General features: G+C 39.0%; 1 protein-coding gene across 4 annotated transcripts in view; it reads right to left on the bottom strand.

Annotated features, from left to right (window-relative positions):
• Positions 1 to 27,085, bottom strand: part of Csrnp3 (cysteine and serine rich nuclear protein 3) — a 187,939-nt gene that overhangs the window by 89,295 nt on the left and 71,559 nt on the right. The window contains exon 1 of one of the 4 annotated variants that reach the window (XM_087651688.1): positions 7,679 to 7,999. The gene's annotated coding sequence lies outside the window, so the exon portion shown is untranslated. 4 annotated transcript variants of the gene reach the window in all.

Here is a 27,085-nt window from a genome sequence, read left to right as displayed (position 1 = left end):
TTCACAACCACACCTGTCCACACCCTGGATATTTACTGGCAACGCTGCACAGAAAAGAAAGGAAATTTCAAAAATTAGGATTAGTAAGAAAAATAACTCTGCACATCCTTTAAAATGAATCGCCAGCCTAGGCAGGACATGGCTTTTTACCCTCTAAAGCAAAGAATAATTGGCGTTCAACCTGACACTGACATTGCATTAGACAGCAATTAGCAGAAGTAATCTATGTGGTAAAGATTAAATACCTGAGTTTTCATATTTAACTAAATGTCCGACCGGTACCAATTAAAACCGGTCCTCGAAAGCAACCACAAGTCATTCCAAAGTCATCCGTATCTTTTCAAAGATGAAAACCGAGTTTTAGGAGTTTCCCTCTTAAAACAAGTTCCAAAGAAGTAGAGTCATGATACTGATCAGAAAAGGCCCTTCCATCTGTTCGACTAAAATTATTTGTAATAAAAATAATGTAGATGAATTTTCTAAATCTCATTTGGAGACCTCTGTGACTAAGTCAATTCAAGCAACATTACAATTCACGAGACATTTAAAATAGCAGTGAGCCTGTGACATAAAGGTCATATCATTAAGCAAACAGATTAGTACTTCTGTGTCAGCAGGTGAAACCTAAGATGTGTCAAGCTCTAACTGTGCTAAAAAAAAAATAATGAATGAACTTCAGTCTTCCGATGCAAGGAACATAGCTGAATGAACCCAAGGTGAGAAAGTAACACCTTAACTATACAAAGCAAGGGAAAATGCTATAGCAAAGGGAGACATTTTAAAACTAGCAAAGGCTTATGAAAATAGCTCTACTCATGGTTACAGCACACCTGCAGAAGTTTGGAGATCTGAGGTACCAACAAAGCCACCTGTCACTTGAACCTCAATAACCATGAGGGCTTCTCCCTTTACTGTCTCATTAGAATTCAAGGCATTAGCTCTTAGTGAGACCTAGGTATGACCTTCAGTGGGGATCTAGGACATTTTTGATTTGGGAAATGGTTAGTACTAGTTACTGAACACATCTTGGAAATGACATCGAGGTCGGCACTTCAACCTACGCTCTCAGCCACGTTCTTGTTCAGCCTCTGCACATTCCGTGATATGGGGCTGAAATCACACAAAATCAACAATATAAGAAGAACACTTTCCTAGTAAGGACACAGTATGCAGTAATATATACTGTATTTCCTAAACATGTTTTGGGTGTTCCTAAGTTTACATGTTCTTGTTTTAAACAAGCCACCCAGGTTTTAAAGCAGGATTTCTCAGTCCCTTTCAAATGCTGATGTTGAAAAGAAGATCAGAAACTGGACATGGATGTGCATAGCTGAGATTCCATCATCTGAAAGACTGAGACTGAAACAGAGGGACTTCCAAAGGCAGAGCTACAGAGTTTGGGACACCCTGGGCTGTACTGTTTATTTAAAAACCAAACCAACCAAATAAATAAAGAGAAACAAAAGGCCTATGACATACGAAGCTACTTCAGGGTACTGTATCCTTGTTCCTAATCCTCGCCCCTTTTCAAGGCAGGGTCTGTCTATGCATCCCTGGTTGTCCTGGAACTTGCTGTGTAGACCAGGCTGGCCCTAAACTTAGAGATCTGCCTGCCTCTGCTTCTGAATGCTGGGATTAAATAAAGGTGAGCGTCACCTCCACCAGGCTTCTTCCCATTCATGAAACCTTTCTTTCTGAACTAAACTCATGAAATCAGCCTTCCAAAGCTCTTCAGAGTGTATTTATGTATTTAGAAAAATACTATTAGGTACCATAACCCATATTCTGCTTTGCCCTGTAGTCTGTTTTCAAATGTACAGATCATGCTGGAATATGCTCCCTGGTACTGGGAACGATGTGAACCATGAGTGTGTGTAAGGACAACTCAGTGCGCGTGTGGATTCCAAAGCTTACGCAGAGGCGAAGCAACCTCCATGGCCTCACTAGTAAGGAGCCTGTGAAGGTGCCACCAAGCTTGGGGAACACAGTTCCTAAAACAAGGGAAAGAGGCTTACCTGGCTCTAATAATTAGTGAATGAAATTAAAAGTTGGTCTCTCTATTTGTATTATGCACTAATTGAGAGTACTCATTTTCCTATTAGATATAAATTCCCTATTAGATATAAAGCATTGCCAAGTTATTGTTAATAGTCTAATATGGCAGTCTTCTTACAACAACAGGAGCAATTTCTCATTTACTTCATATTCAAGGGAGAACCTTGAGGACAAAATAAAGCAAATGTTGCTTATTCTCTGTATTCTTGTGCCAATTATACTGAGTGCATTTTTGTGTGTGTGCGCGCGCGCGCGCGTGTGTGTGTGTGTGTGTGTGTGTGCCTGTGCATATGAGTATACTCCTGTGTGTGTGCATGTGTGTGAACACACTCCTGGGTGTGTGTGTGCATGTGTGTGTACCTGTGGGCACACTCACATATATGAGTGTGTGTGTGCATGTTGTCATACTCCTCTGTGTATGAGCTCATGCGTGTATGTGTACCTTTGGGCACACTCATGTAGGTGGGGGGGGTGCCTGTGTGTATGCAAAAAGCACATCAGACATGTGAGTAACAGGTTAATTTCCTTTCCTTGCTCAGCAAACTTCCTTTGATTGAGAACTTAACGTAAAATCACGAAGAAATTCATCCGATGGATTAGAAAATTCATTTTTTGAATGGTTTTCTTATGGGATAGTTATAATGTGTAAAATAAAAGTTAAACAAGTAAAGAGACAATGAGATCCTTAAAAGCATAAAAAGCAAATCTGTAACAAGCATATACTATTAAGAGCCTACTCTGTGCTGAAGGACAGTCAGGCTACAGTTTTGTTTTCACAGTAGACAACTAAAGTTTAGAAAGGTGAATTAATGGCTCTGATATCAGGGAGAAAAGTTGGTAATGATTTCCACTTTAATCAACAAGGCAGAATGATGTGTATTACGTTTGTTTCCATGAAAGCTATTAGCATTAAAAAAAAAACTGGCCCTGAGAGTTATACACTTTTGCTATTTGGAAAATAGTCTTTATGTTGTAAGCATCTCCATCTGCATAAAACATCACTATAACATTGCTACAGTTCTAATAAGACCCTAAAAATCACTTTATAATTGCATTGAGCTTATATTTTTCAACAAAAAAAGATTCAATTTTATTTAAATTCTAGAAGAAGCAATCAAAAGGTAATCTCCCGCTTTGATTGCTTCTTAAGAACTGCCATGTTAAAATAATGTGGTTGCTTTGAGAACTCAGTAACGATTCTCAACATCTCCCTACCAGAGTTAAAAGTCACTTTGCCTTTTTACCGTCTCATAGGCTGTAGACGTTCAGGAGACAGACGGGTACAGCGGTAATAAAATTGAAAACCTACACACTCGATTTTGAAATGACAATAGTTATTTGTAGATCTCAGACTCTGCTCCATGCTCCTGAACTGAGGATGTTTGCCCTAAAATTGTTTCCACGCCTACAATATGGCCTCTATTTTCAAACGATGACAGTGAAGAGCTTGGAATCAGAAAGCAGGAAATTTGGTTTTGGAAAAAAAAATCCTTAAAGATTTCTTTGAAGTCGGATACGGCAGTGTCTCTTTGCACAGGCTACCTATCTACCCCCAAGAGCTTGTGTTTAGACTACGGTATTTACTTTTCCTTCTCAAGGTTAATTTGAATTATATTTACATAAAGACATTTTCTATATATGTTTAGAAGCCCAGAACACGAGCATACTTCATCCAAGCTGCTGGGATCTGTATGGAAGTAGGATGGATTAAGCCAATGCAAAAAGACTTCAAAGTTTGGAGTGAATTTGCATGGAGACATAAATTACCCAGGATATTCAAAGCCATAAATTAGCTTCAGGACATAAATAGCTCTCTTGTGGCTCACAGAAGCACAACAATTCTCTTTATTCCATATATTTCTATTATCACATTTTCTCTGAGATCTTCATAGGCTCTATTTCTTTGCCCACACTGTGCTTTTATTTCTGTCTTCAAAATATGCTCACTGGTAGCTGCTACATGGCCAAAGTTAAAAGTATTGCACTGCCTATATGAATATTAACCTCATTTCTTTTTTATGTCTAGTACACACAAGGGGTGAGCAGGCATAACTCCTGGCACTATATAAATTGAGAGAAATAATTTTTTTAATTATGAATCAAGTGTAAGAGTCTAAAGGATCCTGTTTAGCTTCTTGATAACGTTATAATAGAGATATAATGTGCACTATAGCACACAGAATACATACATAAATGCATGGAGTGTTTAGCAGTGTCATAAATATCTGCAAATAATGTTGATCAGCATTTTCTAACCAACAAAAAAAAGTAAATTATTTAAAATATATTTCCTGTAGCTTAAGCCACTGAAAGTTTCACAAGCAGTGTTCAGAAAAGAAAACCCTGAAATCTTTGCAGGCTTAAAAACACAAAACACGAATTCTATCTCATAAACTCAACTCAGTGTCCTGGATAAATGTCATAATGTCCCCAAAGAGTGATAGAGCGAGAGTCTGGCAATGAATAACCACTATGAAGTGAATGTCATAAATATTTGAAATAACTGTCCTTCACTGATTAAATGTTCACACACTTGTTTTGGTCTCCTCCCCTCAAGTGACTCTTCATTTCAGAAGAACTGCCCCCATTTTAATCATTATAATAAAAAGACTCCCTGATCGAAGTGTAAAGAAAGTAATTAAGTCTTTCTAATATGTACTAGTTCCTTACAGGTAAGCTTTATAAATTTCATCTTAAAACTTCTATGAATATTAGACCCATAAAGCAGTAATCTCATGACTAAATTCCTATTTTGTACCTTCATCCTTTCCAATACACACACACACACACACACACACACACACACACACACAATCTGTAATGCAGACAGACGCACAGTCAGTGCAAATGAAAATAACATACTTTTCTCATTAACATTGAAACTGCTCAATTGTGACATTTGTATTTTTTTAATGGCGTGGGTAAACAGTTGAATTGTTCTGTTTTAAGTGTACTTAAAATATGACGTGAAAATTAAGAAATCAATGTGAAAATGTGTGTTAGTACACACTTGTTTAGTGCAGGACAGATTTACTATGATGTAATCACACATTCTACAAAAGTGTGATATTACTGGGAAGAGGGGTTCTTCATCCTGCTATAAGATTCATGAGGACCTCTTTAGGATCCTGATTTAACTGAAAGGAAAAGTCATAGAATGTTGAAAGTGTTAAATTTAAGTAACGCTGTCTGAAAAATGCAAAGATATTTAAGAACAATTAGAAATACCAGAAGTATTGAAGGAATTTAAAGCAAAAATTCTCTAGTGGTATTTTTCACAGTGCAACCGAGAATGAAAATTCTCCAAACCAAACCCCGTCCTAATAATAGAAATGCTACTTCTTAAAATTATCCTATAGTGTTTTGCAGCTGCGAACAAAAGAACTCCATCATTTAATTCTGCATATCTCACAAAAACCTTAGGCTGGAACTCAGTACATCTTTAAAATATATTTCTTTAAAACTGTAAAGAAAATAACAATAATTCGCTGAAAGATTTAAGTGTTAATATTTATCTAGATATTTCAACCAGGTAGCTCTCCAAAATCAACACATAACCAAAAGGGAGAATTATTTAGGAGCCCAGACACAACTGTTTCTCTCATAAAATAGTCCATCAGAAGGAAAACCCCACATAGTGAAGCAGTAGGGGGAAAAAAGAATAATAATCATAAGAAGAAGAGTAAACTAGCAAAGGAGTGCTTGAAAACCAGCAACAGCCTGCCAATTGCCACAGTGAATTTAAATAACCAATCACCAACAGTGTATGCAACAGAAATAAAATCAGGCGCATCAGGAAATGTCATCGTACCTGCATGCACTTTAAATGACTACGGCACACGCTGTAAAATCTTCAAAAATAAAGCACACTTCCTTTAACTGCTGCAAAACACGGCTGCAGAAGCCCAGGATACGTTTTTTTTTTTTTTTTCCAGGCAACCGATCCAGCTTTCAGCCAGCCCCGTGACCTTTGAACTCCCTTCTGCCCCCTCCTCTTCTGCAGTCAAAGCCTGTGCTGCTCTCATTTGCATAAGGTTCAGGCAGTGCTCCAGCAGCCAAAGCGGAATGCTGGGTAAGGAATTGTAGAGCTGCGGTTCGCCCAGGGTACCTGCATCCTGGAGCACCCGGACCCGCAGTGGGGAGTGGGCATGCTTCACCAGGCTGTCAACATCACACCCGCTATGTCCATTAATGGATAAAAGATTTTAGCGGTTGTTTCAGTCTTGTGCTACTTGTTTACGGTCTCCCCACCATAAGAAGCTGTCTGCAGCGACTCTGGTAACCAAGGAAACCCAAATAGTCAAATACTTCATTTAAATACGTGTGGAAGGCCAATTTAAAACTGTCATTAACTTCTCTTGTTTTGGAGACGCAGCGCTCTCTTCCTCTCTCTCTCTCTTTTTAAGTGGAATATGTACCGTAGGCATAACCAGACATATGGGATGTTTTTGTTGTGGTGGTTTAAACATCTTACACATCAACTTACATTAGGCACTATACGCGTTAGTCGCAGTCGTTTTAGCAATCTTGAAAAATGTTAAATGTGCTCAAGTGCCTTGGAGATCATCATCTTAAATGGTACCCAAAAATTAATTGTAAAGATTTTAGGTCCCAGGATGCCTTTAATGGATAGAGCAATGAAAACATAGAGCAAAGTTAGACTGCATATTTAAATTCGAAGAGTCACCTCATAGAAAATGCCTGTCCTGCTTTCCCAATGAATTTGAGTGATGAGCTGTTTATCATTTGTTACTCCTGCCTTTGATTCCCCTTCACAGCAATCTGTCTATTTGAAATACAAACTTCTCTATTACTCATAAACCCGGGAGCTGCTTATTTTCCGATAAATATTATGTGTGTATATGTTTTACAAATATCCACAAAGACATATTTTCCCTTTTCTGAAATACTGAACCACTAAGAATTCTGATCACCATAGGATTGACCCAGTCACGTTCTTAAGATTAGGCTAATTTATTTTATTGCTGGTATAACTAACATCTATTATATAAAAGGTTTTACAAGTGTTTTCCTTCTCTGGAGAGAAACGTAATATGGAAAATAAAAACCAAATAAATATCAGGGTGGACATTTTACTAAAGTATAAATATATCTTTAAGTAACACTATTGAAATTTTTCATTTAAATTTTTTATTTAAAAAAATTATATATTTTACATAAATATCCTTGCAGGATAGTGAAAAATGCCAGCAAATTCTGAATGATGCATCTTCTATAAGAAATACAAACTGAGGCGACACAGAATTTTTCATCGAAAAAGTGAAGCTTTTTTATACCAGCTATTTAATAGTCATTTGGCTAATATATCTGCATACATAAAATATTAGAAATTGCTGAATTAAAATTTTCTGACCTACACATTTTTAAATAGAATAAACAACTTTTCGGTTTAATATATAATATCAGCATTTGTGTTATATTTATCTGCATTAAAAATTTAATCTTGCTGGGTCACTTCAAGTGCACCATTCCTATTACACATTCGCAATACCTTTCAAAGTTTTTGTCTAAGGCAAAAACAGACATCGGTCCAACCTCATTTAAATGCAATCAAATAACAGGAAGTGTTTTGGGGGGGGGGGGATTTATAAAAATCACCGACCTGTTCAAACAGCTGGAGTCGAGTCCTGGCAGTCTTTATTCATTAGAATCCAAAATAAATTGATTATCATTTTACAGTACGTGTCGGCATCACGGAAGGCGTCGTTCTTCCTGGTTCAGTGGAATCTTCTTACGTTTCCCGGCCCCGTGTTTTATTGCTGGTACCATATGCTTTATTGTTCCGAGACAAGAGCTTCGCTCGCACAAAGACTCATTACCTACTGCTTGCTGCACGGCATCAGCTCAGCCGGGCTGCCTATGTGTGATCACATGGAGTTCTGTCTGAGAAAGCCAGGCTTACCGCTGACTTCACTGTGTCTACGGATATTTTTATCAGCTGACTCTACAAGGAGGAAGAAATAGCAGATAAGGGAACTGCCCTGAGACATTAATGTAGCACCATTAAGGGAAATCCCTTAGATTTCCCTAGATTTTATTATTATCGAAAATGATTCAACAGCTATTAAGGGGTGTGGGGGGGACTAGATTTTATTTTAATCAGAGGTTGAGTAAGTTTATGAAAAGAAAACTTGCTCAAGCCATTTCCTACCTTACGTTTCTGAAAGTAAATATTATCCAAGAGCCCTGTTCTAATGAACCAACTGACCATATATTTTTTAACCTTTTAATTGCAACTATTTCTTTTCTTGGTTTCCCCCAACCCCCACTAAGACCAGATGCTGATTCCCTCAACATTCCTTCCAGCAAAATCCCCATCACTAAAAGATACTGCATGTGAATACAAACGGATACCAATTCTTTCTGATAAGGAAGATGAGACTCTTTTTCTTGAAGTGTATAAATGAGGTAGGTGATTAATTTATATTCTCAAAAGATAACACATTCTACAACAGCTGACTACAATGAACAATAAAGATCTCAACTTAAAGAACAGATGGCTCATGCTAATTCTTAAAATGGCAGTAACTTATTTCAGACAGCTTACCTCAATGGAGCATATGGTTTACCTTATCTGATTTTAGTGCTAACAAGTCCTTCCAGAGATGACTGTTCTACATTTGCGGGAACCTTTGGCTGTTTTGATACTGTTTCAATACACGTATACTATGTACCTCTGAATACAGTCACACCAGCTTTCCACAAGGAAATTCTCAAACTTGAAAGTCAATTACAGATCTTCAAATAAACAAACAAACCACAAACCTACATAGCTGATGGAATTTGGTTTAAAATTCCATATATTTTATGGGATATTTGGTTGATAGGCTGCCTAACTTGAATTGGTATTTGAAAGCTTTCGACTCACAAATGTCAGTAATTATCTGGTGGCAAATATATGAAAATTTAACAAAGATCATGGAAGGAAAAGCCAAAAGCATCATAAAATGATCAGAAAAGATGAATTTCCTACACTATTGTATTGATATACCGTGCATTGTAATGGCCCTTGTAAACATGTCAGTACTTTAAAAAAAATGAAGGTACAGATATTCATATGCTTATTGGTATGCACACATGTCAACCGTTCAATCAATAAACTCTCATTTTCTAAAAGAAAAGCAATACAATGTAAACATTTTCTCAACCGAACTTTAAAAACACAGAGTAAGTCGGTGTGAACAAAACATAAGTAGTTACATGAAATGATTTTTCTTCACATTTTTTCATATTATTTGAAGGGTTAGCACTGATCTGGAACGTTTCAAGTCATATGTAGTAAGTTTTCCTTAGCACAGAAGGAATGCTAAGAGATACTTTCTGTGCCACCATTTTCAAGTGTTTGCTCCAGAACACCCTTGTTCATTGTCCCTTCTACAATATGAGCTACACTAGAGCCACAGAACCCCAGGCCATAAATAAACACGCAAACAAAAATCCTTCTGAAGCATCATCGTCTGGCTCCTTAAAGGTGCCTATGTTTTGGTGAATACCTTTGAAGAGGTCAGCATGCTAGTGTACAAGGACATAAACAAAAGGCAGCCATTTTTTCTTTTACTACATCCCTTCCAAAGAGGGAGATAAAATGGTTGCCAAGTAGAAGGAAAGACCTTGGTTTTTTTGTTTGTTTTTTGTTTTTGTTTCACTTTATTTATTTATTTTTTTAAATCGAGTTACTTCAGAGTTCCTCTGGTGCTTCTTGGGGTCAGATTGTGGGAGGGAGGAGAAAAAAAAATCCATATATGTGTGAAATTTGTGTTTGGGTATGATCATAAGGATATAAGAAATAATTTGATATAAGAACTGAAGTCAATATCAAAATAGCTAAAACAAATGTCTAGAAAAATGAGGAATCTCTGATAGGAAGACTAACCACACAATCTGTTAATTGTAAAAACCTAAAATTTTTAATTTATGTGGGAAAGAGAAAATTAAAGGTAGATGTCAGAGCCAGAGAGATCTTGAAACAGGAACTATGGATCACAAAATAGCGATAATCCTCTGACCACTTCCTTAAATGACCTTGGTTAAGTTATTGTTGAATGTGATACCCTAATTTCCGAGTCTGTAATGGAGAACAAATATCTTTTTGGTAGACTATATAGAAATACCCCTACATTTCAACTCCATAAATTGGATTTAACCAAGCATTGACCATTAATATTAATAGTAAGAACACGTAGGTTATAAAATTATAATAACTGCTTATGATAATTTTAATAAATTATTTTTATATCAAAAGCAAGTAGGGCTTTGGGAGAAAAAGATCGTCCTTTATATAACGCATTACAAAAATGGGAGACGTCTAAGAAATAATTTGAAATCTCAGGAACTTGCCTCATGATTAAAACAAATTAGAAAATAGACACCTTATTACGACCAACATTCTGGAACTCTCTGTCTGCAACATGCAAGAGAGCTATGGCAGCGGGTCTCACATTACACATTACAATGAACAACGGTGCCTCTGCTTATGTGACACTTTCAGCAGCCAAGAGTCCTTCAGATTTGTAACCAACAAAGACGAGATCACAGCCTCAAACAGTTAAACTGCATCCAAGATTAAACGGGTCCTTTAATTGTATGATATTGAACGTTATGAACTAAGATAATTCAGCTCTTACTATTGATTCTCAATGACTTAGCTTTCCTCTGAAGGCAAATCGACATCATAGAATCATTCGGTTTTTATCCTTTTTCCTTCAGATTAGGCAACAATTATTAAAAGGAATCTAAGCTGTTTGCTCTCTGGCTCCCGAAGTAACATGGACATAGACTACTGCTCAAAGGATGATCCAACGAACAGGAAGGCGCGCTGTGCTGAGTGTGTTTTGAGGCCGTGCTATCTTCCCTTTACCCCAGCACCTCCTGGTGAGCTCACCCTTGATAAAGCTGCCCGCCATCTCCTTCCAGCCTATTAGGGAAGTAGGTAACTTCGCTATGTCAACTTAAAAGTCCAGGAGGAAGGCAGTCCAATTCAACAAACATTTATTGGGAAGTTACCATGTCTCAAGCTCTGAGACAACTGTTAGGGTTATAAAAGTGAAATATTAACTATTTGCTAGAAGATTGGCATCTCTCTAATTAAAAAAAAGTAAATAAAAAAAAAAATAAGAAAACTGCTTCCAGCCCTTGGTCCTGCTAAGACTGAACCCCCAGTGAACATGATTGTTGAGGGGAGGGCGGTAATAAAGGGAGGATGGGGAGGGGAACACCTATATAGAAGGGGAGGGGAAGGGGTTAGGGGGATGTTGGCCCGGAAACCCTGAAAGAGAATAACAATCGAAATGTAAATAAGAAATACTCAAGTTAATAAAGAAAAAAAGACAAAAAAAAGAAAGAAAACTGCTTCCAAGGATGTGACTGAGTGGTAGTGACAAGGGGGCATTGCTTTAATTTTAAAATCTTATCAACCCAATATGTACTTGGTGTAAAATCAGTATAATGTCTTTACGTTGAAATTGTTAAAATAAAAAATGATGTAATATAAAATAATTCCTTGAGTAGCCTACTTCATTTTGGGATATCATAATCCAACAGAGAAAGCAAATCTTTCATAGTAAAATTGCGTATGCCTATCATGACTGCAAATTCTTCATTATTCTTTAGACAAAAAGTACAGCCTAGCCCTTTCCACCTCCCCTATGACTGCTTTTATTGAGTTCTTTTCCAGGAGTCTGCAAAAGGCCATTCTGAACACTGTAAGGGTAGATCCTAAGAAACCCATGGCTTCAACCTGGAACTCCAAGTTTCCCTGAGACACTATGTAAGGAGACAAGCTATTCCAAGGCTCCCGTGCTAAAGGAGACACCCACAGACACTCTAGGGGGAAAGTAATTACTGCATAAATGTTGCTGTGGAGAATATACACAGGTCAGGGGAAAGCTTTACAAACTAGAATAGTAGGGAATTTGAGTGGATTGGGGAGAGAGGAGATATGGCAAGTGTTCAAACGTGTTGAAACAGAGAAAAAGCAAGTGTGGTGTCCCCATGTGATTGAGCAGCATGAGACCATTGCTGGTATATCTGTGAGGCTGTGAGGTCAGCAAAGGATGAAAGGTAGGGTCAAAGTCATAGGTAAAGGAGACAGCCTAGCTGTTCACTAGCTCAAGGAAGTACTGCCCCACCCACAGAGAGTTGGAAAACATGGGAAGCACCATTGAGCTTGAGTTGAACATGGTGAATGAGCATGGGAGAAAAGAAGCTAGCAGACAGCAAACTACTTAAGCCTGGCAATAAACTGACCTCTGATCTCGTTTATGGCTTAAAAAGCTAATAGTCCAATGGTTCCGCTACTGGTCCTATCCAGACTAGAGAACGTTAATTAAGCCAGCTTTATTATGCTCAGTGTTTCTCATGTATTTTGATCTGTGCTGCCCTCAGAGTTTCAGCTTTGAAATAGTGTGAAAATACTTAATGTCAAATATTATTAACATGTTTGGAAGGCTGAAGGCAGCTGTAAACCAATGTACTTTGAACACAGGGCACACAGGAAAGTATTTACAGTAGTTTCTTATTTCTGATTTTGGCACTGTGGGAGGGGCTGATGGAGGGGAAAACAATATGTTCTGGCTGGGCAAAAAAGGAAAAATGTAATTTCGATTATGAAGGGTAAAGCTTAACATATGTAACAGAACATGTATGCAAACGAACATGGAATCCTATTCTTGTAGCTTTTCATTTTATTCGGACATCAGATGGTGAAGGCAGCAGATGTTAAATTTAGCAGCCGGTGAACGGACCACTCTGCAGGGCGCAGGTTAAATGGCTGGAATCGCTCTACGACTACGGCTACAGCAGGTACAATGCAAACATAAATCATCCAAACTTGGCTGCAAAGAAATCCTTATGCAAAGTGACCCAGACTAGGAAGGGTCCAGATTTCCTCCCACCCTTCCATCTACCACAACAAAGGCGTCAGAAAACAACATTTGTTAAGAGAAAGAACCCGATGAAGCAAAGCACAAAGGGTACACTGATGTCATAGTGCGCACCAACAGCGGCTGTCGCAAACTCTTCTTATGCCGAATTAGATATCTAACACGGGACAAAATAAAATGTGGAGCTACGTGGTCCAACCGAAAACCAACCACGAACTGAACAGTTAAAAGAAAATAAAAGGAACAGTGGAATAGAACAGATAGATTTCTTAAAGTCAATAAGGTTAAACCAGAGCTAAAGAGGCCAAAAAACTGCTTTAGAGTCAAGACTAAGAGAGGCTGTTTGTTTTGGTTTTCTTTTTCATTTATACAAAACCATAAACACTTGGCCAATGAAATAAATATTTTTATATGTATAATGGGTATATATATATAGCACATTGGTATATAATTTATGAAGTCATTCATGCAAATATATAGGCAGACATAGATACAATGGCAGCATCTGTTGTATACTTGCTAGCAATGCTTGGAAGTGAGTTGTGTACTCTGACATGTTAAGAGAAATAAACTTTGTAACCAGGGACCTCAGTGGTTCTACATCTACTCACAGAAACAGATGCAAAGAGTGAGTTACAGGATGAGGAAGGCATTTTAAAACTGAAGGATACATACGAACATAAAGACCAGGTGGACAGTGTTATCGAAATCACCTAGAAGTTACCAAACACTGGTCACTGGGTTTATAATTACTTATTCACACACACCATTGAAACAAGCATACAGGGCAGTTCTTCAAAGCGTCTCCTTTGTGTAGATAAACACTGAGACATAGGCCAGTTAAGTAGCACAGTAAGTACTCTGCCTGAGGAAGTCTGACTAGGGATTTAATCTAGTGTGGCCCTTGTGGGCACGTTACCCGGTCATGGCTGATGTGCATCTGAGGAACACTGAGGAACTCAGTTTGTTGGGAGCAAGCATTTGTGATGGGGATACGTGGAACCCATCTTAGCATCAGTCTGTGGCGTTCAGGAGAGTGAGGGGAGCTTGATCACATCCATTTTAAGAAGTTCTGGAAACTCATCAAAGAAAGAATTGGAAAGGGAACCCGAGAGACTGTTAAATTATTTCATGAAAAGAAGTTAGAAAGCTGAGAATGAATAGGTTGGTAGTCTCAGGGTGGAGAAAAGGACTGGGCAGTGAGCAAATCACAGACACTCAAACTGAGGTTGAAGGAGAGCTCTACATCCAGAGTTTTCAATGCAGGAACCAAAATGAATGATGACACCATTAACCAAGGTTAAAGATTCATGAAGCTTAGATGTCGAGCTATCCGGTGCTAAACGTAAGTCGTTTCCACTCATCAGGCAAGAGGAGGACAGGATTCTAAGAGAAGGGAGCTGCCATGTTGGGCCTGCAGTGCACAAGCGTGGCAAGGAAGGTTTGTGAACAAAATCTATCATTCACATACCAATTGTCTCCATCATAGCTAACTTTGAAGACTATGGACTTTCAGCCACGTAGTAGTGGCTAGCACATACCTTTTTTATTTTATTTTATTTGATATTTTATGCATTTACATTTTAAATGTTATTATCCCCTTTTTCTCTCTCCCATATTCCCTGCCTCTCGGCCTGTTTCTATGAAGATATTCCCACTTCCATCCACCCACTCCTACCTCAGCACCCCGACCTTCCTCTACACTGGGGCATTGAAGCCGTCATAGGACCAAGGGCTTCTTCTCCTATTGATGCCAGACAATGCCATCCTCTGCTACATATGTGGCTGGAGTCATGGGTCCCCCCCATGTGTACTCTTTGATTGGTGGTGTAATCTCTTGGAAGCTCTGGAAAGGTCGGGTTGGTTGATATTGTTGTTCTTCCTATGGTGTTGCAAACCCCTTCAGCTCTTTCAGTCTTTTCTCTAACTCCTCCATTAGGATCCCCGTGCTCAGTCTGATGGTTATCTGCAAGCATCCTCATCTGTGTCAGTAAGACTCTGGCAGAGGCTCTCAGGAGACATCCATATCAGGCTCCTGTCAGCAAGCACTTCTTGGCATCAGCAATAGTGACTGGATTTGGTGACTGCATATGGGATGGATTCCTGGGTGGGGCAGTCTCTAGATAGCCTTTTCTTTAGTCCCTGTTCCACCCTTTGTCCCTGTATTTCCTCCGGTGAGTATTTTGTTTACCCTTCTAAAAAGGACTGAAGTATTCACATTTTGGTCTTCCTTCTTCTTGAGCTTCATGTGGTCTGTGAATTGTTTCTTGGGTAACCTGAGCTTTTAGGTTAATATCTACTTATCAATGAGTGCATACCATGTGTGTCTTTTGTGACTGGGTTACCTCACTCAGAATGATATTTTCTAGCTCATTCCATTTGCCTAAGAATTTCATGTAGTCATTGTTTTTGATAGCTGAGTAATATTCCATTGTGTAAATGTACCACATTTTTTGTATCCATTCCTCTGTTGAAGGACATCTTGGTTCTTTCCAGATTCTGGCTATTATAAATAAGGCTGCTATGAACATAGTGGAGCATGTGTCCTTGTTATATGTTGGAGCATCTTTTGGTTATATGCCCAGGAGTGGTATAGCTGGATCCTCAAGTACTATGTCCAATTTTCTGAGAAACCTCCAGACTGATTTCCAAAATGGTTGTACCAGCTTGCAATCCCACCAGCAATGGAGGAGTGTCCCTCTTTCTCCACATCCTCGCCAGCATTTACTGTCATCTGAGAATGGCTAAATTCTGACTGGTGTGAGGTAGAGTCAGGGTTGTTTTGATTTGCATTTCCCTGATGACTAAGGATGTTGAACATTTCTTTAAGTGCTTCTCAGCCATTCGATATTCCTCAATTGAGAATTCTTTGTTAAGCTCTGTACCCCATTTTTTAATAGGATTATTTGTTCTCTGGAGTCTAACTCCTTGAGTTCTTGTACATATTAGATACAAGCACTCTAAGGGATGTAGGATTGGTATAGAAGAATGCAAATTGACCCATTCTTATCACCCTGTATAGAGGTCAAGTCCAAGTGGCTCAAGGACCTCCACATCAAACAAGATACACTTAAACTAACAGAAGAAAAAGTGGGGAAAAGCCTTGAACACTTGGGCACAGGAGAAAATTTCCTGAACCGAACACCATGGCTTATGCTCTAAGATCAAGAATCGACAAATGGGACTTCATAAAATTGCAAAGCTTCTGTATGGGCAAAGGACACTGTCAATAGGACAAAATGGCAACCAACCAATTGGTGCATACCTTTAATCCCAGAACTCAGAAGGCAGAGACAGGCGAACTCTGTGATCTAGGCCAGCCTGGTCTACAGAGCTAGTTCCAGGACAGCCAAGGCTTCACAAAGAAATCCTGTCTTAAAAACAAAACAAAACAAACAAAAACCAGACTTCCTTTTAGCATTAAAGATCGAGAATAAAAACAAAAAAAGCCTGCCTTTCCCAAATCATTTCAAATCTAGAACACCATCAACTAAATGTAACTGTGATGACTATTTAAAATACTACTATATAAAAGTACATTTAGGCAGATCAAAACCATGCTCCTGATCAAGAAATCCACCTCCATGCTTTACAGTAATCATATAACCCGAATAAATATAAGAAGAAAATTAGATTTCTCCTTTAGGCAACCATATTAATGAGCTTACTTCCACAGCTACTAAAGCTAGTGGCAGGCTGCATGGTCTGAAGCATGCATCTTCTTTCTTGTTCACAGAGTCGGTTCCTATTTAGTATTCATTATTCATGTCTATTTTTATCATGGAACACTATTACATGAAACCACAATCCAGGCATATTTGGCTCTTGGTTTTATTTATGGGGGAAAGAAATGATGCAGCCTTCCGATACTGGGGTGTGACTGTTAGAGCTACAGATACGCTATCATATGGATAAGCAACATATCTATCTGTTCCTTCATGTTAGACGTTTGAAAACCCAACAAGACGTTGAGGAAGAACACTAACCTGTTCGTTTTAATAATGAATGTTGATAAAGGTGATGGCAAGAGGGAACCCTGAAATATTATTAATGCGAATGTAAACGACTCCAGCCTCCAGGGTACTCATTGTTGAGGTCCCTCTAAAAGCTAAAAATAGATACTCCACTCTATCACATGCCTCTACCACTCCTGAAGCCCACAGACTATATCACAGAAATACTAATCATTGTTATAACAGAACTCATCACAAAGGCTGAGTTAGAGAGCCAGACTAAGTGTCCAAGAGGAATGATCTATAAAAAATGTGCTATATATCCCATGAATATTTTCTACCATATAAACAAAATTATATAGGTAGTTAGAAAATGGATGCAGTTTAAGATGACCACAGTGACCAGACTGAACCAGTCTCAGAAAGATAATTGCCACATGTCTTCATTTGTGGTTCTTAGATTTTACATGGAAATATAAAGTCACATACAGGAGACATGAAAACAGAATTGACACTTCATAGAAGAGCCTGTTGTACTTGGATATTATAACCTTGAGACCTGTAGCTGACTATCATGGAATTACTGTTTGTTGGCCATTTATATCTACTTATTTCCTGCTGGGTCATCTATAGAACATGTAATAAAAATGAGTAATATAATGTTAGGCTTTATAATTGTTACTGTCCATGGCCACTCACAATCTAATAAACTTGTAATATTCATACACTATGTCTTTGACCTGGGGAAGCCTATGCTTACATATACCACTCCAATTATGGTAGTCTATGAACCTTAGAATCCAGAGACACCAAGACTTAACGAGCAAGAACAGTGTAATTTTGAATACGAAGATATTTGAATACATCACATTTATAGTAGCTAAAAAATTAGAAGCATGGAAATCTTTTAAAAATATATTCTCAGTGCTGTAGGATTTCAGATAACCGTTAAAACTACAGCAATGGTTACGTGCAGACAATGAAAATGCTTATAGAATGAAAACTGATGACGGAATTACCAGAAATATAGTATGCTTAATTGCAACTAATGTGCACAGAACAAAACTGGAGAGAAACATAAAAGAATTGGTGATTGTGTCTGAGCACCAAACAATATGCACACTGTGGTCTTGGAACAATAGGCTCTCTGTTCCCATTGGTTCACATATACAGAAGTCTACCAAACGCAGTAACACTTAGGAAAAAATAATTTGTCCTGAACTTGGACAGATTCTTTTTCTTGTCATTTCTCCCCTAAATACTATTTGCACAGCATTATACTGTGTTAGGTATAATAAGAAACCTAGAAATGATGTAGTATGTACTGGAGGATGCAGACTGGTTCTGTGCCAAAACAGCACCATTTTATGCAAGGTTCTGCAACATCCCACCTACTCCTGTCAAAAAGTAGGTCCCAGAATCATTCTTCCACTAATACTGGAGGTTTACTGTGCTTTAAACACATAAGTACAAGCTAAATGAAAATAACCAAATCAAAGTCATTTTTTAAAAACATAATTTTGATATTTTGTACTTTGACTTTTTCTATTCTTTCAAAGCTTTATTACTATTAATGTAAGATAAAATAATATTAAATAACCATGTGAATAAAGGATATTCATATGGTTGCTCTGGTGGAGTTAGTCGGAAAAGCATTTAGAAATCAGTATGCGCCTTTAAACGTTTTCAATTGCTGCAAACTTACGCTTTTAGAAATAAAAGGAATTGATCCCCATACCAATGCTCCACCCTTAGGCTAGATTTGAAGTCTGCTGTTGCTGTCTCCAAGCCTCCCTGAAGACCTGACTGCTTTTGACTGATGAACATCCATTCCCCGCTGTAACGTTTTTTACAAGTAACCCAACACCAGGGTGTTTCCGTTAAATTCACCTCACAGGTACTGCAAAGCACTTAATGTAGCCTCTCTTCCCTTCCTCAGAGTTTCAAGTGATAGAAAGGCTGACAGGAAATGGCTCGCCAAGGACTCACTGAGTGATACTCCTCACGGCTGTGGGGTCCCAACTTAATGATAAAGTAGTTTGTCTGGCGGTTAGAAAAAAAGAGGGTTTGTACCTACATTTTTTAAAAAGGTAGGGGGAAGTGTCAGGGCAGCTAGAGATGCGTTTGACTGTTTTATGTGAGAGGGGGAATTTAGATAACCTATAGCTGGACATTATCCACTATAAAATTTAACCACTGAGGGTGGAGGTGGGGGGAAGAAAGATAGAAAAGAAAAGAAATGGCCTTGGGTAAAAGCGCCTAATTGGGGAAAAAAATTAGTATCTTCCTGTCAAAGAGGTTCCTCTGGCCAGCTCTTCTTTTCCTTCAATCCCAGGGAGATCTGCTGCTGAGACTTTAGGAACCGAACACGCGGCCAGTGAGTTCTGTTACTGGTTACTAACTGCTACTGAAAAGAACCCATCACTGCAGCATAGTTGGGAAATGTTTCCCAGGCAACCGCATGAGGGACATTTTTTTTAAATGTGCTTTGCTCAATAAATCTTTGGCTATAAATAGGAGCCTCTAAAAGTCCAATGTCAGAGGGCAACACAGCAAGTAGTAACCATGAGATGCCTACTAACCTGATTTCTCATCGTTTTTGGTTATAGTTCTCGTTATCTTTTTTTTTTTCCCTTTCACAGGTTGAATTTTTCTTTTGCATATCATGCAAATGTGTTTCCGTTTCTAGAAATAAAGTCAGAAACAGGGGTGTATACGTCAAGGGACCTGCCTGGCTGTGTTCACAGTCTTAGAACGGATCTCGAGACTTGTCCATGAGAGGTTCCGAAAACTGTGGAATAAGTTCTTGGGAACTTCCATTTTGAAAGAAACAGAAGGTACACAAACACTGAGACAGATGTCTTTAGAATATTAGCTACTGCTGGTAAAACTTCAGGTTGTTCAGAGGACAGAATTGTTTAACACTGACTTCCTGTTTGTGTTTCCTCCCGAGCTTGTCTAAATAAAACCGATTGAAAGGCTGGCAATATTGTAAACACTTGTTCCTTCCCAACAACAGGGTTACAAGAATCGGATCAGACAAGATGTCTTGCAATTTTTTTTTTCCTTTCCTATAGCCACTCTGCAGCTGGTAACACATTTTCAGCCTTGTTAAAAAGATTTTTCCTACTGATAAAATTTCTTGGGCCTTTTTCTTAGGCACCAGTCATCAACATTTCTGTCAACATCCTTTCCCCTTTATTTTCCTGCAAACAAGGGAAAGATGTGCTTTGCTCTGTTCCCAATCCAATGAGCTGTGCCTGTGACTTTGCGTGCCCGGCTTTGTGGCAATCTGTTTAGAGTCACTGGTACTGAGTGAAGATATACGTTCATCTTGGCATTTTCAGACTCTTCCAGAGAGCCTCACGCATTAGATAACACCTCTGCCAATACGTAAGCCACTCAAAGAACATTATTATTTCTGTCAATGCAAGCATCGGTTAAGTTTATGGCATTCATATTTTTTTTTCTTTTTTTTTCGGAGCTGGGGACCGAACCCAGGCATATTTTTTTTAAAAAAAAGAACTTTGTAACTATTACATGCAGAAGAGTGGTATTTCAGATTCACGTGGAATCAATTTCCAAGGAGCTTAGTGGCATTCAATATCACTGATACATTGGTTAATGATGAGAATTTTTCTCCTCAAACGAATCCTCAAGAGCTGGATCAGAAAGCAAAAGAGGAGGGAAATTATAAAATAGGACGCTTTTTTATTCACACTGTTGATGCTTTTCTCTACGAGCAAAGAACAGAGTGTGCTGTAGAATATATTAAAATCTTCTAGTGCTGGAGAAAAATGTCTTGAACAACAGATCCCTCTGTGGCAATGCTTTTGTAAACATTGGCATTAAACTCATAGAAAATAATGTGTAGGAGTAAATATGATCCGAGGATATTTGCAGAGAGAGCAATCTAAATGAACAGTCTATTTCGGACACAATGAATAAACAGTTAAAGTTGAAATGACTCTTTTAAAGAATATCTCAAACATTCAAACACACACACACACACACACACACACACACACACTCAGTTACAGAATTGAAAAAGTAAAAGTTATTATTAGAGAGGGTTATTTTTAAAAAGAGAGAGATGCCCATCATCGCCACTCTATGAACAACCTTTTATACAGTGTTTTACAGAGTTCGTGTTTCCTCACAAAAAAATATTCCATCTCTCAATGGACTCACAGTGCTTCCTGAGGTTTAAACATTTACTTCTGCCCTTAAATAGTCTTGCAAGGTAGAAGGGCAACTTGTAAGTTTATGGGCCTTAGAGCCAGGAAAAGTAAGGCAGGGGGTTACATGTGGCCACTTCCCTATTGCCACCCGTCTGTTCCCATCTCTTTCATCTGAGCAGACCATGTTTAACAACTGCAGGAAACAATGAGAGCTTTTTAAAATGCAGAATTGAACACGTAGAAATGTTCACTGTTACACAGCATTTCCTTTCTGAGAGGGAAATAGATAATATTTAAAGGCGTGGCATAGTATACCTAAATATACCATGTGAAACTGGATGACAGCTTTAACTAAATAAAAGAAGAATAGTCCTGTGTGCCCTGTGATGTGAGTTTCAGTGAGACAAGCCTCATCGTGAATACTATGGAACTCAACAGCCTAAAGATTAAAACCAGTAGGGCTGGAGAATTGGTTCAACAGATCCGAGCACTTGTTCCTATGCAGAGGGTCAGCATTCGATTCCCAGCACCCGTAATGCAGTTCATAACCACCTGCAACTCCAGTTTCAGGGATCTGACACTTTCTTTTGATCTTTACGGACACAAGGCAAGCACATGACCCAAGGACATATATGCACACAAAATATTTATACACATTAAAGTAAATAAATCTAATTTTTGCAAGATTAAAGATGCATGATCAACTGCTTTGTCCGGCAGGGGAAAAAAGTCTGATCAACTAAACTCAACCAAGTTGTATATCTATCTGGCCCTGCTTTCTAAAGAAAAATACTATTTCTGTATTTGTTTCTTTCTCACCAAAAGTCACAAAAGGCTTTGGAAGACCAAGGTTCCACTGGCTATCAAATGCTGCAGAGTTCTGGCTGTGTTTCCTGGAGTCTTGGTGGATGCCATTTGGGATGGGAAAGGACAGTCCCTCAGGATGAACCAAGTGGCTTCAGGCAGACAGAACTGGATAAAGCTCTCTTCGGCTACAGAACAACAGTATAAGGAAAGACACAGGAAGAGCGATGGATGGATAAGCAGTGATGGTGTTAATAACACTGTGGTAGACTTGATTGCCAGTGGGAAGGAATAACCACTTCAGTCTGTATCACAGAAGCCAGCAGCAGACCTCCACAATGTGGCTTTAGAAAGAAAAGGGTATGTCATTTTTCTTCTAAAGAATAAAATTCGCAATATGTCATTTACATTTTTCCACATTGGAATACTGTTAGGAGAAAGTTCCATCACTGTACCATTGAGCTGAGGAAAAAAATTTTTCCAGGAAAAATACTAAGAGAGTTTATGAGGTTCCGAAGAAAAGTGATAGGACCTGGTTAGAGACTTTGACCTTGGATTAGAATTTAACAGGAGTTGTCCATTCTCGGTTGTGCTACAACCAGTTTTACCACATTACGCAATAAAGAACACGAAGATGGTATAACGTCAGAAGTACTGTCATTTCCTATTTGGTGTCTGTTACATATCTTTAGTTTTGTTAGATTACATGAATTTTCATACACAGCTATTATCTCCCACCCCACACATTTCTTCTCTACCACCTCTAACAGCCCCATTGGAAGACTTCCCTGTACTGGAGAAGAGGTGTAAGAGTTTGCAGATTATCCGCTGAGGCTCAGAAATGAACCTGGTTCATATTGTGTAGTGTGCTCCACGGACAGAAAGAGTTAAAGCACTATCATCAGTCACCTTTGAGGGCCCCATACAGCCATCCATGTCTACCAGCAGATTAATGATGAAGACAGGTATGCCAAGATGAATATCATTATAGGTCATCCTGGGCCAACTCCCCTGGGGATTCAAAGATTTATTGGAAAGAATGAAGGCCATCAAATAACTGAATGGGAAATTAATTTGCAAGCTCCCCAGAGACTGAGTAATATGTAAATCATTGGCACTTTCAGATGAATACATAATGTTTATTTCCCTAAAATAATCATTGTAGTCGTTTGGGCAATTGGGGTGAATATATACATATTCATGTAATTGTGTGTCTGCACCTTAAAAATTCCATCATTTCATGTGGTAATTTCCCCTTTTGTGAAGTCATAAAATAATGGATTTCTTTCTTTGATAGTTTCTACTGTGAATATCTATTTTAAATGGGTAAGTTTAAGACATAAATCCTTCCTGGAGGCAGAAGAAATTGCCCAAGAGCTATGTAAAGTCCCTTGGAAATTCCTATGCCAAGACACAAAGTAAGCCTCAAGCAGTGCATTCGGAGTCCTCTTGGCACTTCTGGCTAACTCACTAACTACTTTTAAGACACTGACAGTGTATGTGTGACTGTAAGACACCGATTGGAGGTGTGCAATGGAATTTCAGGGGCCATGCAGCTCACACCTTAAGAGTGGATTCTATGCAGTCCAAAGGAAATAAAGGAGGGTTTTTTGTTTTTTTGTTTTTTTGTTTTCCCCTGCCTCCTGTTCTGTACTAGGTTTTGTGTTCCCCTCTAAAGTCCTGTGTCGATCTTTTTACATGGTCAGCACTTTTAAAGAGACTCTGTACTAACTTTATATTTCAAAATTACCTTCTTCCCGGACCTCTAATGATTTATAAATCCATTCACAGTGAAAACAAAATGGCCAATTTGAATAAGAATATTAACTCTCTCCGACTATATTGGATCCACTTAGCGAACCGAAAATTACCTAAATCAGAAGCCAGCTTATATTTTCCTCATACCTCTAAACATAACATCAAGCCTTAATAAATGTGGATCTAAGAAAGTAAGGGAATTAAACACAAGGCCCTGAGGGCAGAGGTTTCTAGGAATGCGCTTATAAGAGAGTTTCACCTGGGATTCAATTAAATATTTAGTGAAAGTGGCTGAAAGAAAGTCCGTGTGCTGACAGAACCCTGTGGAAAGGTTCGTGTGGAAAGGCACAGATGAATAGGGCAGTTTTTGTCCTCCAGGATGAGATGATCAATGACAGTTCAACACTCCAATGTGAACAGGAGTGGGGGAGGGGCGTTTCTCCTTCAGCACTGACAAACCTGCTTGTGTTTGTACAATCTTCTCGGCCCTTTCCCCGGCTTCCAGCTTCCTTGGTCGAAACATCTTTTCTTTGTCATTGAAGGCTAATCTTCCCTTGCACAGCCTTGATATCCCTTTCCCCTGTCTTCTGGAGCTTCCCTTCCTCTCCTAAGGCAGGGATTTTATTATAAGCCAGAGGTCACTGAGGCTTTACTGTAATAAGCCAGGTAGTGCATAGTTTAGGCTTTTACAAGGCATGTGGTAGGAGTTGCCGTGGTCTACCTCTGTGGTAATATCAAAGTAGCTATGTATAAACAAACAAGCGTACAAATATGCCTTTGACCAGCTTCTAGTAAACCTTCACGTGTACATGATAAAAATTGAATTTCATTAAAATTTCATTTGTTGTGAAACATTCTCTGTTTTGTTTTTAAAGTCATTTGGAAGGTGAGACCGTTTTATTTTGTCTACTGACCACACAAAAGCACACAGTGAACCCGTCCCTCACCAGATTCGCTGCCCCTTGCTTTAAAGGATCGCCACATTACCATATGGCCAACTTTCCATCTTCTGTTCTTTTTTAGCCCACAATCTCCCAAGATGTATAGTAATATTTAACAAGGACTCTGCACACTGATCGGGAAGAGGATGCTAATTAGTGAGAATAGACAAGCCGGGTAGTCTCCTAAGTTTTCAGCAATCTCATCACTGGAGCAGCCAGGGGACAATATCAGTGCATCCACATCTTGGCCTCTCATCCTATTTGGATGAGAAAACAAGTTCTCCTCACGTCTCCATCTCAACAATGCTCCCCTGCTATATACCACAGTTCTGAAGTTGTCATTTTCTGTCTGCTATGCAAATTACCTTGAATCCAACACGATGCTTTTAACATTGGTATTTCTAGAATGCATGCTGTCTCTTTTCACCAGTTCTGAAGACCTGGTCTTCATTTTTCATCTCCTTCTTTAGTCCGCATTAAATTCCCCCAGTTGCTGTCCATCTCTCCAGCAGATTTGGTTCGTGGTCGCCGCAGAGAATCCAAACTCACTCCTCCCAGGGGCCATTCCTCTTTGCTTTAGGCTTGCAGACTCATTTTACCAACTTGTGCGTTCCTAAGGCATCTCAATGTAAATGTTGGAAACAGTGACCTGAAATCATTCCCATAAGATGCCCATGGGTGACACCCCATCCCACCCTGACAAGCTCACCTTATTTTCTGATCCTAACATAATCAGTGGCCATCCTCAACGTTGTCCTGCCTGGCTCTAGTTATGCTTCCTCTCTGTCCATCATCACTTTTCTTCCACATGTTTCCCACTTGTACACACCTCACAGCATCCCTGGTCTAGTCCTCTTTGTTTAACTGGATCATGACCCTGGTTGAGTCCCGATCTCTCTTTTCAGAGTACATAGAGATGAGGAATCTAAAACTAATCTAAACCAAAGAGATACCTTGTTTAGGTATTTAGCAAGGTCCTATAGCCCTCCACCATATTGCCTCTAACTCCTGTCCTGGTTTTACTATTGTAAAACCTATTCCCCAGTAATAGCGAACTAAAGCATACACTTTCATGGTACTACACATGCTGTTCCAATTACCTGAAAAGGCATTCTCCTTTATCTGACTAACATCCAGCATCTGCCTCAAAATTTATGAAATGTGGAGACAAGCCTTTCCTTTGTCTGCCAAATTGTGGTGGTCCTTTCTCCCTTTGACAACCCCTAACACTTCACCATTAGCAAGTTAGCCCGGTAGGTTGAGCCACATATGCTCTGAATCCTGGAGCCCTATCTGGCAAGCATGAACAGTGAAGGTACCTGATGAACCATGTGGGGAGCTTGAGAAAGGAGGGGGCTGAAGAAAGTGCATAGAGGAGAAGCTGCCCTTGGTGCATACCAGCAGCATACTCATTGACATGCGATTATGGGTTTACACGTCCATATCTATAAAAGGAATTTCCATTCGTCTACTGAAAATTATTAACACAATACATATCTATCTCCAGGCACTCTTTGGGCACAGCATTTTTGCATATTTCCAAGAAGTTTGCAATGCAATGGACATAGAAGATGAAATGAATTAAGTTAATAAATAGTTATTTCAAGTCTCCTGTTTAGGAGAGAGTGCATGGGGATCTGAATGGAGTGCAGAGACACAAGAAACATTCAGCAAATCTGAAACAGCAGGATCAATACAGAGAAATCTGAACACTGCCCTGAAGGAAGTGAGGAAGTGGGTCAGGAGACTATCTGGAGTGAGGATATTTCAGAAAGAAGCAATACATGCAGAAGGCTGGGGCATTCCCAGTGAGTGAGGAGGAGGATAGACTGTTGAGGAAAAGATGATAAGTGGAGGGTGGGAAGCAAGGCGGCCGTGAGCTGTTTGGTGGATAGGGAAGGGACCAACGGTGGCTGCTGGGACCTGAAGGACTTTAGGCTGAGTGAAACAGCCAGTGGGGAGATGAGTAAAAGATCTGAGGAAGGTTAAAAACAACCACCACTGTTTTCCTGGCACACAGCGGGAGAGCAAGTTAAAAGGCAGAAAGTGTCAGGGGGCAATTACAATCATTCAAAGAAAAGTTAATAGTGGCTTGGGTCACACTGTGGTCAAATAGTAGTTTGTTCCATAACGGAAGAAATAAAGTCAAAACCATTTGATGAGTGTTAGGTGAGCGGGAAGAGAGAAGTAGACACTTCAGAGCCAAGGTCTTGTCATCTGTGTAAGTTTGGAGCATGGTGATTGGCATTTAGTGCTTAAAAAAAAAGGTGCTGTGGTTTTCTGAGCAGTAGGCAAGGTCGCTTTGGGATGTATTTTTATGTATTATATGTATTCTGCGATGTATTCAATTGGAGACATCAAATACAGAATTGTATCCAAGTCATTATATGTATGGCATAGTGGATTAAACTAAAGATTAAAAGTTTCCCATGAAGGGACCATATTTAAAGTCTCCAGACTGCAGGATTCAGCATGATGTCATACGGTCATTT

This window comes from Rattus norvegicus, chromosome 3 (assembly GCF_021556685.1).
Source record: "Rattus norvegicus strain SHRSP/BbbUtx chromosome 3, alternate assembly SHRSP_T2T, whole genome shotgun sequence".
Classification (NCBI taxonomy): domain Eukaryota; kingdom Metazoa; phylum Chordata; class Mammalia; order Rodentia; family Muridae; genus Rattus; species Rattus norvegicus.
This window is presented reverse-complemented; position numbering and strand designations above follow the sequence as displayed.